This window comes from Coccinella septempunctata, chromosome X (genome assembly GCF_907165205.1).
Source record: "Coccinella septempunctata chromosome X, icCocSept1.1, whole genome shotgun sequence".
In the NCBI taxonomy this organism is placed as follows: domain Eukaryota; kingdom Metazoa; phylum Arthropoda; class Insecta; order Coleoptera; family Coccinellidae; genus Coccinella; species Coccinella septempunctata.
In genome coordinates this window covers 5979811-5994093 of record NC_058198.1, presented here as the reverse complement: position 1 = coordinate 5994093, position 14283 = coordinate 5979811, and the positions used below count along the sequence as shown (strand labels likewise).

Genomic DNA, 14283 nt, shown 5'->3' with positions numbered 1-14283 from the left:
CAAACAGTTGCACTTAGGTCCGTGAAATTTCGAGATTTATTTCAGTTGCTCTTTTAGATTATGTAGGTATCACCTTAAATTTTATGATGAGTTTTCTGAGAGAATACACCTTCATATTTATTTTTCAAATGACAATAACGACCTTGCACATTCTCGACTTTACCGTCTTCTATTCATTTTCGATACAGCAGGGTCGGACATCTATTAAAGAATCAAAGATCTACCAGTAATGTGGGAAATCCCACGAACCTATCTATGGAGGGTACCTGCCCTCCATAATCGTTTCCCATCTCATGTAAATTTCATCATTTTTAATCGATTCTCCTTGAACTAACTGCAACTCGTGTAGCTTGTACTTATAATTGCTTTTCATATCAACTTCTACGAACATAATATACATGTAGTGAATAAAGCTCACAGAATCCTGAAGTTTATCAAGTGGAAAACCTCAAAATTCAATTAATATTGTTCTTCTGTTCGGTAGATTAAAGGCACATTTTCATGAGTCGTTGGTAACCGCATTTTTTCATGATTCAATGTGGTTTTTCAATGATGCTGGTTTTCAGTTTATGGGAAAAAGCGAAGTATTGATACTACCAAACAAGTTCAATGATCTACTCAAAAAAAACTGTCGTGGTTTTTGAAATTTTGTATTCATCGCTAATCTATTCCATTTTCCCCCTCTTTTCGAAAACTTATACTTATAATAATGAAATGTTGAGGTTGAAATCAAAGGATTCTGTAAGAATTGCCAATGGTTTCAAATGTGAGCGTAATGCTATTTCAATGGGGTTTACTTTTCTCCCCATATAAAACATGGATATTTCTTCCATTGGTCGGAGAACTTACATTTGGTGGGATTATGACGAATAATAACATTTAAAAAAATTTCATATATCTAGTGTTTGCCATTATCAACTAATGCAAAGACCTCAACAAAGTTCTCAACGCAGAAATTTCTAATTGGGTTTATTTCAAAAACTATCCCTTCCTGCCCTGAAAGTTCTAATTACTTTAGTTCAATTATGTATAACGGTTAACTGTTCAAGATATCCCACCGTAGCAACTCTAATTCGGACTTATTCCGTTGAAAATTAGTTATTTTCAACCCTAATGAATGTGATTTAAGGCTCGGTCGCAATGTTTTCGAGGCCCTTGATGTGATGCATATGAAAATCGCAGTTTGGCACGCCTGTAGCCATTTCAATCGTGGGATTATAAGTAGTATGTTCAAATATTACCGAGATAATCCGGATAATCCGTTATTAAAACGTACCAACCCCCAGTTCAAAATTAATCTCATTTCAAGTATGGAAAATTCTTCCAGATACACATTTTGAAACGTAGCAGGGTTTTAAAAGTTCAAAAATTACTAGAAATTGTAGAAACGCGAAGGAGAATTAACAAGTTAAATATGTGGAAAAGTCAATGATAAACGTTTTGTTATAAGTTTAATTTCGCTTGGTAATTATTTATTTTCTGGTAGATTTGATGCTCTCTTGCACGTTGAGAAACATCTCTTCTTCATTCTCATAGGAAATCGCAGAAAACTTGACAGATTAACTCATAAATGTTGTTCATTTAAGAGAGGTCCAAAATCCTTCATTCTTGTTAGCCCTATCGGTGTTTTACCTACTCATGTAGGTAAAGAAAGATAAAACTAAATCCTAGGGGTTGCATCTTTCATGTAAAACAAGTATTGTAGTGATACATGAAACTTATTTCAGTGAAGATATACCATCTACAGAGTTCAATTGATGAAGAAATAAATTGCATAGACTTTTCTAAATACTTTGGTGTTGAGTACAGGTTTCGGGAATTCATTTTATAAATAGAAGTTGGTGGGAAAAGGAACCTGCTCCATTTTGATACTTCCAAGAAAAGAAAGTATCCTCTCTTGGAAATATGAGTAAGCGTTCATGAAATTTTTCATCTATAGGTGATTGTTGGACATACGAATATAAGCTCAAGCAAAAAATCTACAATGCGACGGTCTCCTTGGAAATATATTCTCTGGGCCAATATCCGATAGAATAGGATTTTGACCTTTGAAATGAAATGAAATGTACGTGAAACTGGTATGTCGTTCTTTATTGAATATGCAATACCCATAACAAAATTTGCTTCGAATATGTACGAGAATTCATGATGTAGAGTGCATCCATTGAGATTTTCCGAATCTTTATTTAATTCCTTCTTCGGGATGGCATTCATCAATGATTTTATTGGCATCTGGCAAATTCGTTCACATTATCTATTAATAATATAAGTAAAAGGATTTTTGTTCGAGTTATCCTCAGCTTTATTGTAAATCGATGAAATATTGAATATTGATCAATCCATTTTTTTCGAGTCGATTGTGCTCTTGTTAGGTATTCAAAAAATGTAATTGGGATACTGCAAAAATATCTCCCCATGATAAAATGAAGGCTTCTGTCTACCTCAATTCTTTTCCTATTGGACGGGAATTCTTTTCCTATATCCATTTCGAAATTGAAAAAACAAAAAGAATAATTGGTCGAAATTACTCGTTGTAAAATCTCATCTCTGAACATCGAAAAGAACAACAAACTCTGGGGTTTTTTAACGATGACAAAATTCCTGATGGAAACTTCAACATCAGCGCCGGTCTTCTGCAAGTTTCCCAACCTTAAATTGCCCCGAATGTATATACAAAAGTCTTAAACGAGAACGGGATTTGTAAAATGGAATAAACTTTATAACAAACTTTTTCAATTCTTATGAAATTGAATCAATGCGACCTATCGAGTGAGTTGGAAGAACGAACTTTATTGAAAATCTTGACCCACCCAGCTGCTTTGCCACTTTTTCGAGTGATCTAAAAACGCAGCACGATGGCCCTCGAGTCTGCTATTACTCCCGTTTTATCCATCTCATATTTGGTAACGGTGTAACTTGCAGAGTTTGATGACTTTCGAAAACGGAACTCGAACCCAGTATATGACAGAATTCTCGGATTTAATACACCGGAGTTACGTGTGCAAAGAATGCAAAAAAGGGCGAAAGTTTGATGCCATTGCTTGGAGTGGCCAGTCAAGAGTTTAATCAACTGAATATGGGATTTTACATCCGTTCTGAAAGGGGGGATTTTATATGGATGATACACCTCTTCTATTTAGTTTATAACTTGAGTGGAAAGTGGCAGGTTTTCAACTTTGGACGACAATGCTCGTTTTGGAGGCAGTTTTTGGGTCGCTGTCTCCATTCACAACTATGATATCGAGCATAGATGAAAATAGTAACCCTCAGGAATGTTTAGAGTTCACGTTTTGAAACATAAGGATCTCTGAAAAATGTCACATATCCTCGTATGATACATGAAAAGAGAGACAAAAACCTCAGAAAAAAAACTATCTGTCTGTTCGTATAAGTTTAATGATAATGAATTTGTGTGAAGAATAAGCGGAAATTATAATATTGAAGGACATCTTCTTCATTTAAGAAAGGACTTCTTCCCCCTTCTTTCTACCATGGTGGTTGACGAAGTTGGAATAATCTGAAAACAAAAAAGAAAGAATAAACGAAAGAGGTATTGAATTTTATATTTCTCATCAAAAAATTCTAAAATTTGCAACCCATCTTAAAAAAGAAACCCGATGAGTTCTCTGGAAACCACTCTGGATTATATTTTCTGCAACTGTATACCAAGAGGTCTATAGTTTCTTCCGTGCGCCAGATTCACATCTCCGACACTCAACAGCATTCCATCTGAAGAGCATGCTATTACACCTATCATGACCAGTCCCAAGCCGTTTCAGCCTAAGCCAAATTTTTTTAGGAAGATCAAATCCAGGGACTTTTTTTAAATGATCAATAATCAAACCTTTATTTAAGAGATTACATGATTTTTATTCTGATTGCCAAAATTCTTCTTTGTGACTATTATTTGAATTAAAAAAAAATCATTAGTACATAAAGGTTTACTGGATTTAAAACTGGCAACTCTGGTATATATCATAAAATTGGGAATAACATGATTCTGACCAACATGAGGTATTCAAACCGCGACACGTGTTTCGTTATCAATGTTGGAATTTTGAAGGTAAACACAATATTTCATTGATACCAAACTGCATCGACTCGCCCAGAGTTGTGAATTTTTTCATAACGAAGGCGAAAATCGTTGTCCCACATGTTCGTGGACACGAGAAGACGAGCGGCCTCGAACAACTCGATTTATTTGCGCATTAAGAAAAACAAACATGCCTCCTAGTGATTCCTTGATAAACATCAGAGTCGCGTTAACCCGTCCCTTATCTGGAAGTCCGAAAAAGTTAGGTTCCCGTTGTTTTCTCCGATTCCGGGGAAATTCAGATTACCCTGTCTGGCCGAAATGGGAAAACCGCATCTAAACAAAATGAAGCGAAAGTTTGCGAGATCAATTCGAGTCGAAATCAGGAGTTTATTGAATGATTGATGAATTACCACGTAGGTGTGTTTGACCTCTTCAAGTGAAATATCGAGGTTGCAAAAACGGGGGGCATCCCAGAAGGACAGGACGAAACACAGGGGATTCAATTCAGATCGGAATTCGGGAACAGTCCAGGATTTTAGAAGTGCCAAAGTGAGCGTTTGAGTGTGATAGATTTTTATTAATCGATGATCCACTACCAGCCTAAAGGTGTAGCCAAGTAGTGTCTCATTTCATTTTTCTGTGGTAGGCCTTTCAGTTTTTCATTTAAAGAATCGTCGAATTGTTTCACTTCAGACAGAATGTAAACAATACTTTTCTCAAAAAGTCAGTTAGAGCGTACATCGTTGGGCAGATAGTGGTATTTTCTCTAAACCTGAGAAGGTTTCGCAAATTATACATGAATTTCTCATTAAAATTTTTTATTGCCTTTCTCTGCCAATATCTGAAATACTTGAAAAAGTTGTTGTTGGTGGAATTTACTACTTCTTTTTACTGAATACACTCTTTGTGAGAAACAATTTTTTGAAACGATGTTGCCCAATAGAGAACATCCAAACAATATGAACAATTGAATAATCCCAGTAATATTTCGGAACTTATATCTGACTCCTTCATCAGACAATTGATTTTGAAATTTACTCGAATTGACGGGCTTCTATCCAGACACTTTTTCTCATATCGTCTACATAGAAACACAAATTCCATTTGCTGAAAACTTTCTTCCACAATAACAAGAAATGTCTACCACTTGCAGTAAAAATGTTGGCCAATAAGTCTACTACTATCATCGAACTGTTTGCGAAATTATTTCCTTTCAAAAAATCATCAGACTCATCGTATTACTCAAATCTATTATGAAACAACATGATCTGCTGTTTTATTTCAATTTATTGTCTGATGAAGGAATCTGATATAAAATTAGAAACTGTACTTTGTATCATTTCATCCTTCATACTGTTTAGATATAATTTGTTAGTCAAAGCTTGAAGAAATTACTTCTGGATTCAAGAGTAAGTAGCTAACGCAGAAGCAATTTCTATAAATAACAAGTTATTTCTTTTTTCCTTGGGTTGTCGATTCAAGGAAAGAGAGAAATAAGTTGTCTATCAGACGTTCTCATCCTGAATTTGGGTTTTGGTAGCCTGCTGCTCGATTTCCATCATCATGGACTGATGAGTAAGGGACCTGTTATGGAAATAGATTGTCTTTCTTGGTCATGTCATAAATGTACGAAATCATTGAAACTATTGTCTAGAAACGAGGCGTTTCGGTGGTCGCACTCCGTACTGTGCGACTCTTTGGAAACTGTTTTCTTGTGCCGTTCTAACTGGAGTCGGATAATAAAGCCTCAGCGTTCTATTATTCTCCGCAGAAACAGTTTGTATCATCCATTCAGACGGTCCATCCGCAAAAAGCAGCAGGCCATCGATCTGCTTCCAGCCCTCCGGTCCCCTAGGATATCTCCCGACTCGATATACAATAAGATCATAGGGTGAGCTATCATTCAGTTGTTCTTCAGTTCATTTGCATTTCAATTCACCGGAAGTGACGTGCCAATATCCACCAACACTTCCTTAACTTTGACTATGCGAAATCTTGTTGCTGACTTTGCCACTTCTCTAATCTACTTATGTCCTACTGAAATTACGCAATCACTTAAATGGTTCATTATTTATTTATTTAGACTCCGGAGTTTAATTTTTGTTGAATTCATCAGAATAGTATCATAGCCTACGGAGGTTATACAAGTATATTTCTCGTTTCCTTAACTTTTCAAATTTTTTTAAAACATTACACGAGCTTTTGAATAACGCCGAAAGCATCTTCAGGTAGTTTAAGGAATCAGCATTGTCCAGTGGGCGAAGGTTTTCAATATTCGGTCTTGCAAATGAGAGATGGGAAAAACAAGCAAATCTATAATTTCTTCTAGTATTTTTTTCTGTAGGAACTTGAGGAATCATTTCCTGCACGAATTTCATTTCAAGGTGAACGGCGTAGTCCAACTAAATGCTACGAGAGGGAACATAATTCAATTTCATCCCAATCATCTTCATTCCTACTGAATAATGCAGTCTGCGCTGCCGTCAATTCACATTTACATTCAGCTTCTCATTTCCTGCTTTTATAGGAGTTCCTAGTGAAAAAACAATCGAGTACAGGGAATTCGCGTACTGTCTGTAATTTCGGAATTCGATCGGGATATCAATCTGTTTTCAATAAAATCTACGACCCGAAATACATTTTCCTTTCAGTCTCAACAAATATTTCACATTTCTACAGAAAATTTGTTAGATTCGAAATATACTAGTACACATGAGAAGGGAATCTACAAGTTCTCTTTAAAACCACTCTCCAATAACAAAATGTACGATTGACTAATGACTAAAATCAGTTTGAAAGCGAAAAATGAAGTTTCGTTCAATTTTGCAGAGAAGCAGAAAAATCATTTGTTAATGAATGAGTGATACTGAAAATTTCATACATTATTATGTGAAATGATATTTGGTTTCACCTAAATTCATTGTACAATTATTGGGTTCCATGGTAAATATTTTTCCACTGCTGTTCATCCAAACAAATTTTTGTACACCCTCATCGGTTTCCACGAACCAAAATTAATTAAAAATATATGAAGTAATTATTGAATCATTTTTTTTATGTGCCGTACGCATAGAAATGAAACTCTCTGGAAATTATTTTATCCAATAGACCCAATTACAAGATTTATAATTGATGTACCCCTGAAATGCACTTCATGAAACTATATTGAGGGTTTACTTCCCAAGGGGAAACATGTTAAAACATTTTCACAGTATAACAAAATCGTATAATGGATTGCTTGTGATATGCACAAGTGCTGTTCCATCGTGGCTATGGAGAAAAAACTGAACGAAATTAAAAATAGTGTATTCATCCAGTTCATATTATCGAGTGTTAGCGAACAATCGTAATGAATTTATTATGAACTCGGAAAGTAGGCTGCGAGACTTTCAATGGTTAATTTGGCTTGTTTTGTGTAATTGTGTGTTGCTTAGATAGGTACAATTTATTTCAGATCTAATTGAAACATGCAGAATATTCATTAACTCATTATCATATTACCAGTGTTAAGCAAAGAAAGGAATATTTTTGATTGACATATACGTCAATAGCATATTGGGTTATTATTTCGAAAATAAATTTCTATCCCCTGAAATTTTCGAAGTTTTGGTTTTGAGACATTAAGATTCTTGTTGTGTATGTTCCAAGCCATCGCTGATACAGTGAATAGACCCCTCAATATAATTCGAGTAGATAAAATATCAAAAGGAGTTCCTTTCGAAATTGTTCCACTCGATTTCAGTATCTCCCCAATGTTTTTCACCCTGCTATCGGGGACAACCCAAATAGACATCAGTAATGGTCAGTTACCTGATGAGTCAACCTGACATCATGACGTTAGTTTCTAGTAATCACGTCACGTAATCTGTGCGTAGGTTTGGGCGTGTTTCACCACGAAAATATTTCTTCCATTTAATTGATCCCGTCTAGAGTATACCAAATGATAGGTGTCTGAAAATAATAGTCTTCTTTCGTGTAAACGAGCAGGTTTTCCACGATCCTACTTTCTTTATTCCATGAAGCTACATGCTTTATGGACTAGCGGCGTCAGTGTTTTATACGGAATCATTGTCAGTGTTCCTTTATCTGACAGCTCGTACTTGCTCTGGTGCCATGTCTCTTAATCGATTTCAACTTATGTGCCATATCTTATGTCCATTGTTCCTGATAGGATAATAGAGAAACCTCCAATGTCTCAGTTCTGGATGCTCCTCAGTTTTTGTCACAAGAACTGATCTGGTGCCGCCAGTTCAAGATCCAAGCGAAGAGGTTATTGTTAGGAGACTGGATTTAACGAAGCACGTATCGTAATGATTGAATCTGCTTTTTCTAACGAAACCGGAGCGAATTCAAGCCTGCTCGTTCTGCAGTCTGTATCGTCCCCCTCTAAATTCCATTTCTAGTCAGATGCTACAAATTCCTAGTTATATTGCCAGTTCGTGATTTTTTCCATACGAGGCATAATTGCATGAATACAGCTACTTCTGAATTTCAAGAGTATAATTCAGAATAAAATGAAGCTACACAGTGGAAATTTCGCCGGAACCTGTACATATTATGATTATCAGACGACAGCACGTCCTTCTCTCCATATAAATGTAGGGTGTACTAGATGGTTCGTTTTGTTTCGCGTTTTTTAATTCGCTTCAAGTCCCTCCTACTTAGTTATCTCCGTTTCACCTTACTTCCGTTATTCTTTCTGCATAAATACTCGAAAGCTACGTTTTGCATATTTATCAACCTATATAAAAAATCTGATGAGGGTTGACCAGGAAAAATCATGTACGCTGTGAGGAGTTATTTAAATCGAAATTTTCATTTCTCCCGAAGAAAAGTGACGACTTCAATTAAGGAATTCGGATGACAAAAGAGTTCGATTATCAATACATTTTCTGTTCGATTATCAATTATGGCTTTTTCAAGCAGGATGATTTAAGGTTTTGAAGGGGGTTGCGTTACACTACGACCTTGAGGTTTATTGTGCTTCCCATCAGAGCTGTTTAAGCTGCGTCTACAGTTCGCCTTTTTGTTCCAAAGTTCTAATGAACTCCACTATCCGGGATAGCTTGAAAGAAGTTACCTCCTTGATCGTGTGAGTTTGTCGTCAAAAAATTTTTTTGCCTTGGCTTGCATTGGTTAGGCATTCAGGTAATCTGGAGTCTTTTTTTTCTCCTCACAGAATCTGCAGTCAGTTTCTGCTAATCCTGTGGGGTATCCAGTAAGGAGTTTTAGCATATTCTTGCTAGGTTCCTGATACTTCTTAAATCTCGCAGGGTTCCCAAAGAACATTTTGGAGTGTTTCAGTATCAGGAGATTCCTCCACAGTAATTCTATTTCGGTTGCGTATGAAGTGAAGAGAAAGAGAAGGAGGAGTTTTGAGAAGATTTGGCTGGGAGAAAACGTACATTTAAATAGAAGTTCTCGCCTTTGTGACGATGTGTCTCCAAAATCAGTTGAGACCGACAAAAATTCATGTTATTCGAGAGGCCAGAATGTACGAGTTCTCCTTATAGGAATTCCTTTACAGTTTGGAGTACCATAACTGGAAATTTACTACTATGTGATCTCAAAGTGGGCTGTCTTCATGCATTTGCATGAAGTAGTGAGATGGTTGCTGGCCTCAGCAGCATAACATGAAAAACATTGACAACGATTACGTTTTCTATGCCATGAGTCAAATTCGAAATCTTCCATGGACATGGAATTCGTGCGGAATCCAAGTGAGAAAAGATTATGTAATGGAAACGAAGGAAGCGGAAACGAATTCGAGAGCCGACACGTTATTGACGTGGAGAAATAATTCGCTTCATTTCCGTTCGAAATGAACCGGGACCTTTTTAATGGCAGTTAAATTAAAAATCATCCTGATGGATAAGAGGCGTCTCTATTCCACAACAAAAATATTTTCCCTCATCCTTTCCTACCGATATCGAATTGCGCGGAGGATCGTGTTCAGGGGGAAAAATCTGTCAGTTATTTCTGGATGGATTCGTGAGCGAGTTCCGAATGAGAGTTCTCCGAAAACAATAAAGTTTTCATGATAATAATTATTTCCGTGTTGGGAGACGGCCTCGGCTAGTCTTCCAGCTAATTAATTTATTGACAGCGCATCACCGTGTCCGACGTCTATGGTACTCGATCAGAAATGACGAAATCCCCCTAGAAATCCTCTCCGACAACAATATGTTGGAAACGATTATTCGATTCCGATTGAACAATGAATTAAGTCATCGTAACGAAGGTTCTGAAGATATTCAGCCACCTGTTGTTTCATCCAAAAGCAGTTTTATTCCATCAAGTTGGTTTTCTCCTGGACTGGTAGTCTTACATCCAGTATGAAACTATAATAACTGAAAATAAACAATCCATAATATGTTTGACGAACCCGTCGCTGAGTGCACTCCTGTACACGTCTAGTCATCGGCAAAATGAGATTGTCGATGTCTGCTTGTGGCACAGCAGTGTGGACAGTCTTCTCCCCTTCATATCCCACACTTGTCCTATGGGATTGGAATCCAGTAATCGGGGTGTCAAGACATAAACACTTCCTGAAGAAGTTCTTGGTTCAACGAGGAACGGGGGGACAAATGTTATATTGCTGAAAAAATACAGCTAACTAGGTGAGGGAGTAGAGATGTGTGGAGAACTGTAGGACATCATCTCCATAAGGCGCAGCTGTCACCTCGTATGAAGAGAATTGGTGATTGGCAACCATACAGAATGAACCAAACCATTAGGTGCACCTCTTCTTCTCGCAGATACATCTACTCAGCAAATCTTCTCAGTAAGGAAATCACCAAGAAAATTAGCATCTAAAAAACGTACTAAGTAGGAAGAAAGACGGAACGAGGGAAACCACAACCCAGACTGAAAGGAAATTCCGATTATACACAGAAGGTTCAGAATCCACTCAGGAACTAGCTATGAAGTATTGAGAGTGAGCTCAATTTCATGACGAAAAATTTACAAAGAGATGGAATCAATTAAATGATCGTCAAGACCGAACGGCTGCATCGAGCTCCACAAAATTTTCAGATACTACTCTTGAAATCGCCACTGAATCGAGTATGGATATCAATGTTAAACATTTGGCTCACACTGTATATAAATGAGATTATAACAACTGATTCAACCTTCACATTCCGTATCGGCCATAAATAAGGATGAAATTCTATTATTACTCTCTAATACAAAGCAAGAGTAGAACGATGTTGGTTGGTAGCATCCCTCGAGATGATTCTGAATTATACAGTTTAACCAATTATTTATACTTTAGGATTATTTATGTGCACCGCAGTGAATCATACTAGAGGTCCCTACCTGGTGTGTTCTTGTTCTAAAGCAAGCAATCTTCCTTTATTCTTCGACGAGGGTCGCATTTACACAGTATTAGCCAATTCATATTTTGACTTATTTTGAATGAGTTTTTTCGAGAAATCCATCTTGGATACTCTATGGAATGCGATATTTTTCAGTTTTCACTCCTTACTTCTCAACATTCAGAATCATTTGATGTGAGCTCAATTGACAACTTTTGTATCGAGCTAAACATTTTCTAAACTATAGTATCGAAAGAAAGCATTCGTAATGAAAGATCACAAACCAAACAATTTCATTCTACCTTTCAAATAAGAAAAAAGTACCCAGTAGGATTAAGTGTTTATCACCTCCATTTTTAATATTCGTGTTATCAATTTAAAGTCTTGTTTTCGAAAGTCTAATTCCTACATCTTTGAGCAACGCAGTGTTTTCTTGTCATATTCAAGCCAAGTCTCATTTCGATATATGGCTCTGTGTGCCCATTTGTCTGATAATATACCTTGATTATGAATGATGCAATCTTGACCAACCATTGACCCAATATACCCCAATTATACAGCTACAGATTGGCATCCATTGACGAATTACTAACAAACAACTGATCGTTGTGATCTCACTGAGTTGGCAGCAATAATTATTATATGGACAGTAGGCTGGTTGCATTCATCTGATGAAACAAATACAAGTGATTAATTTTGGAGACTCAGATCATCTGATATTTTCACCTTCATGTAAATATCCTTGTGGTTGTTTCGAAAAGAAGGCGAATAGCAGGAGAAAAAACCTAACCAATTCTATAAAAACACTAAAACACGGACTATTGTTTTGTTATAATGCTTGTAGAATTCACAATGCGGACATACATACATGACTCTGAAATATGTAACCTCTGATGAGATATATCGAATCAAGTTCAGTATTGTTCCGAACTTTCACTTTTTATTTTTCTGCTCCTTGTCGGAATCGTAACGTAGTGTTGATTTTTATGGATTCATTGAAACACATTAAACTATTCAATTTCATTTATTTATCTGAATAAAATATACCAAAGATTATAAATAATCAAAGATAGTGTGTTATAATGCTCTTCAGTATCACTTCGTCTTCCATTTCACAACTGATTTACTCAAGTTATATTTGTGTCATACTGAAGAACACTACAATACTACAAAACAATTTATGAATGGATATGGATATTGTTTCTGAAAGTTTTTATTTACAAATTACGTGAAATGGTAAATTCTCGAGGAACGAAACTGGAAAATTTTCGAACTTGAAACAGATTATACGATTTTCACAAAATGAGTTTTCAAACCACGACACTGTTTCACTATCTCAAGAGCATCTTCAGATGGGTGAAGGTAAACTCATTTTTTGAAAATCGTATACAATGTTTCTAGTTCAATTATGGATTTTCATCAAGTATCGGCATTCAATATTTGGAAAACTTTCTGATTCGCAAGACAGACTTCAGCATTTTTCCTTGTAGGTGCTCTTCATGCCAAGAAATTCACGCTTCAGTTCTAATTGTCAACCTCAAAAGAGTTGTTTCACACATTTTTGCACAGCATTGATTAATAATTCCACTTCTTTCTCCGAGAGCACATAGTGGAGGTATTTTTCCTGTCTAACTTTCATCAACTAAGGAAATTTTTTCAGGTACCCTCTATATAATTGAACAAAAGAAACGTAAAACTAGCAATGGATCCTGATCTTCAAACTCCCGTTACATTTTGAGCCATTCGTCAGCGGAGGACGATTACGAGGACAAGTTTCAGGAAATGCAGAATCCTCCCAGAATGAATTTCAATCGATATCCAAGTAGTGATGTGTTTTGGAAAATTCAAGATGAACAGAACATGTCGAGTTATATAAGTTTTGTGAATATTTCGAAATCGCTGATCCCGATTCTGATCTCATTTTTCAGAAAAAAAAAATTATGCTAGGGCTCTCTGAATTCGAGACCATTTTTCTTTTTGAATAAATTTTTACTGAATTCTGACTTATGCTACAGTCAAGGCCTCTACGTTTTGAAAAATAAATTCAGAATCGGAATCGGTGTGATCGAATTTATTGAAGAACATGATTCGAAGAAGATACGACAATTTTATCCTAACTAATAGTAAGAAAATATTTTCGATCAGAATTGAAAATCGGAGATCTAGATATAGGAGAGTTAAATAGGTTTTCTAAATATTTCCAAGTCGCTGATTCCGATTCTGAACCCGTTTTCCGGAAATAAGAGTTATTTTTGATTCTTTTCATTTCGAGACCATCTAGAAGGAAGTTTACTGAATTCTGACTCTGGCGAAGGTTAAAGACTACGTTTTGAGAAAAAAAGTTGCAGAATCGGAATCAGCATGACATCGTTGATCTATGAACCCAATTTGAAAAAGATACGACACAAAAACAAATTTCTTGCAAATTATATCCTGGTAAGGAAAAAATTTTCGATCAGAATTGAAAATTGAAGTTCTAGATATAGGAGAGTTAAATATGTTTTCTGAATATTTTGAGGTCGCTGATTCCGATTCTGAACTCGTTTTCCAGAAATGAGAATTATTTTTGATGCTATGGCTCTTTCAATTCGAGACCATCTAAAGGAACTAAATTCTGACTCTTGCGGAGGTTTAAGATTACGTTTCGAGAAATTTCGAGAAAAAAGTTGCAGAATCGGAATCAGCATGACATCGTTGATCTATAAACCCAATTTGAAAAAGATACGACACAAAAAAAATTTTCTCGCAAATTTTTTCCTGATGTATAGTAAGGAAAAAATTTTCGATCAGAATTGAAAATTGAAGTTCTTGATATAGGAGAGTTAAATATGTTTTCTGAATATTTTGAGGTCGCTGATTCCGATTCTGGACTCGTTTTCCAGAAATGAGAATTATTTTTGATGCTATGGCTCTTTCAATTCGAGACCA

At 36.0% G+C, this 14283-nt stretch overlaps 1 protein-coding gene and 1 long non-coding RNA gene across 4 annotated transcripts in view; both read left to right on the top strand.

Moving 5' to 3' along the window:
- LOC123322236 (hemicentin-2-like) overlaps positions 1-14283 on the top strand; it is a 297343-nt gene that overhangs the window by 222745 nt on the left and 60315 nt on the right. The window lies entirely within an intron of this gene.
- LOC123322238 lies at positions 4097-13147 on the top strand. Its single transcript, XR_006539084.1, has 3 exons — positions 4097-4585; positions 5808-5927; positions 13016-13147. It is a non-coding gene; the product is annotated as an uncharacterized LOC123322238 (long non-coding RNA).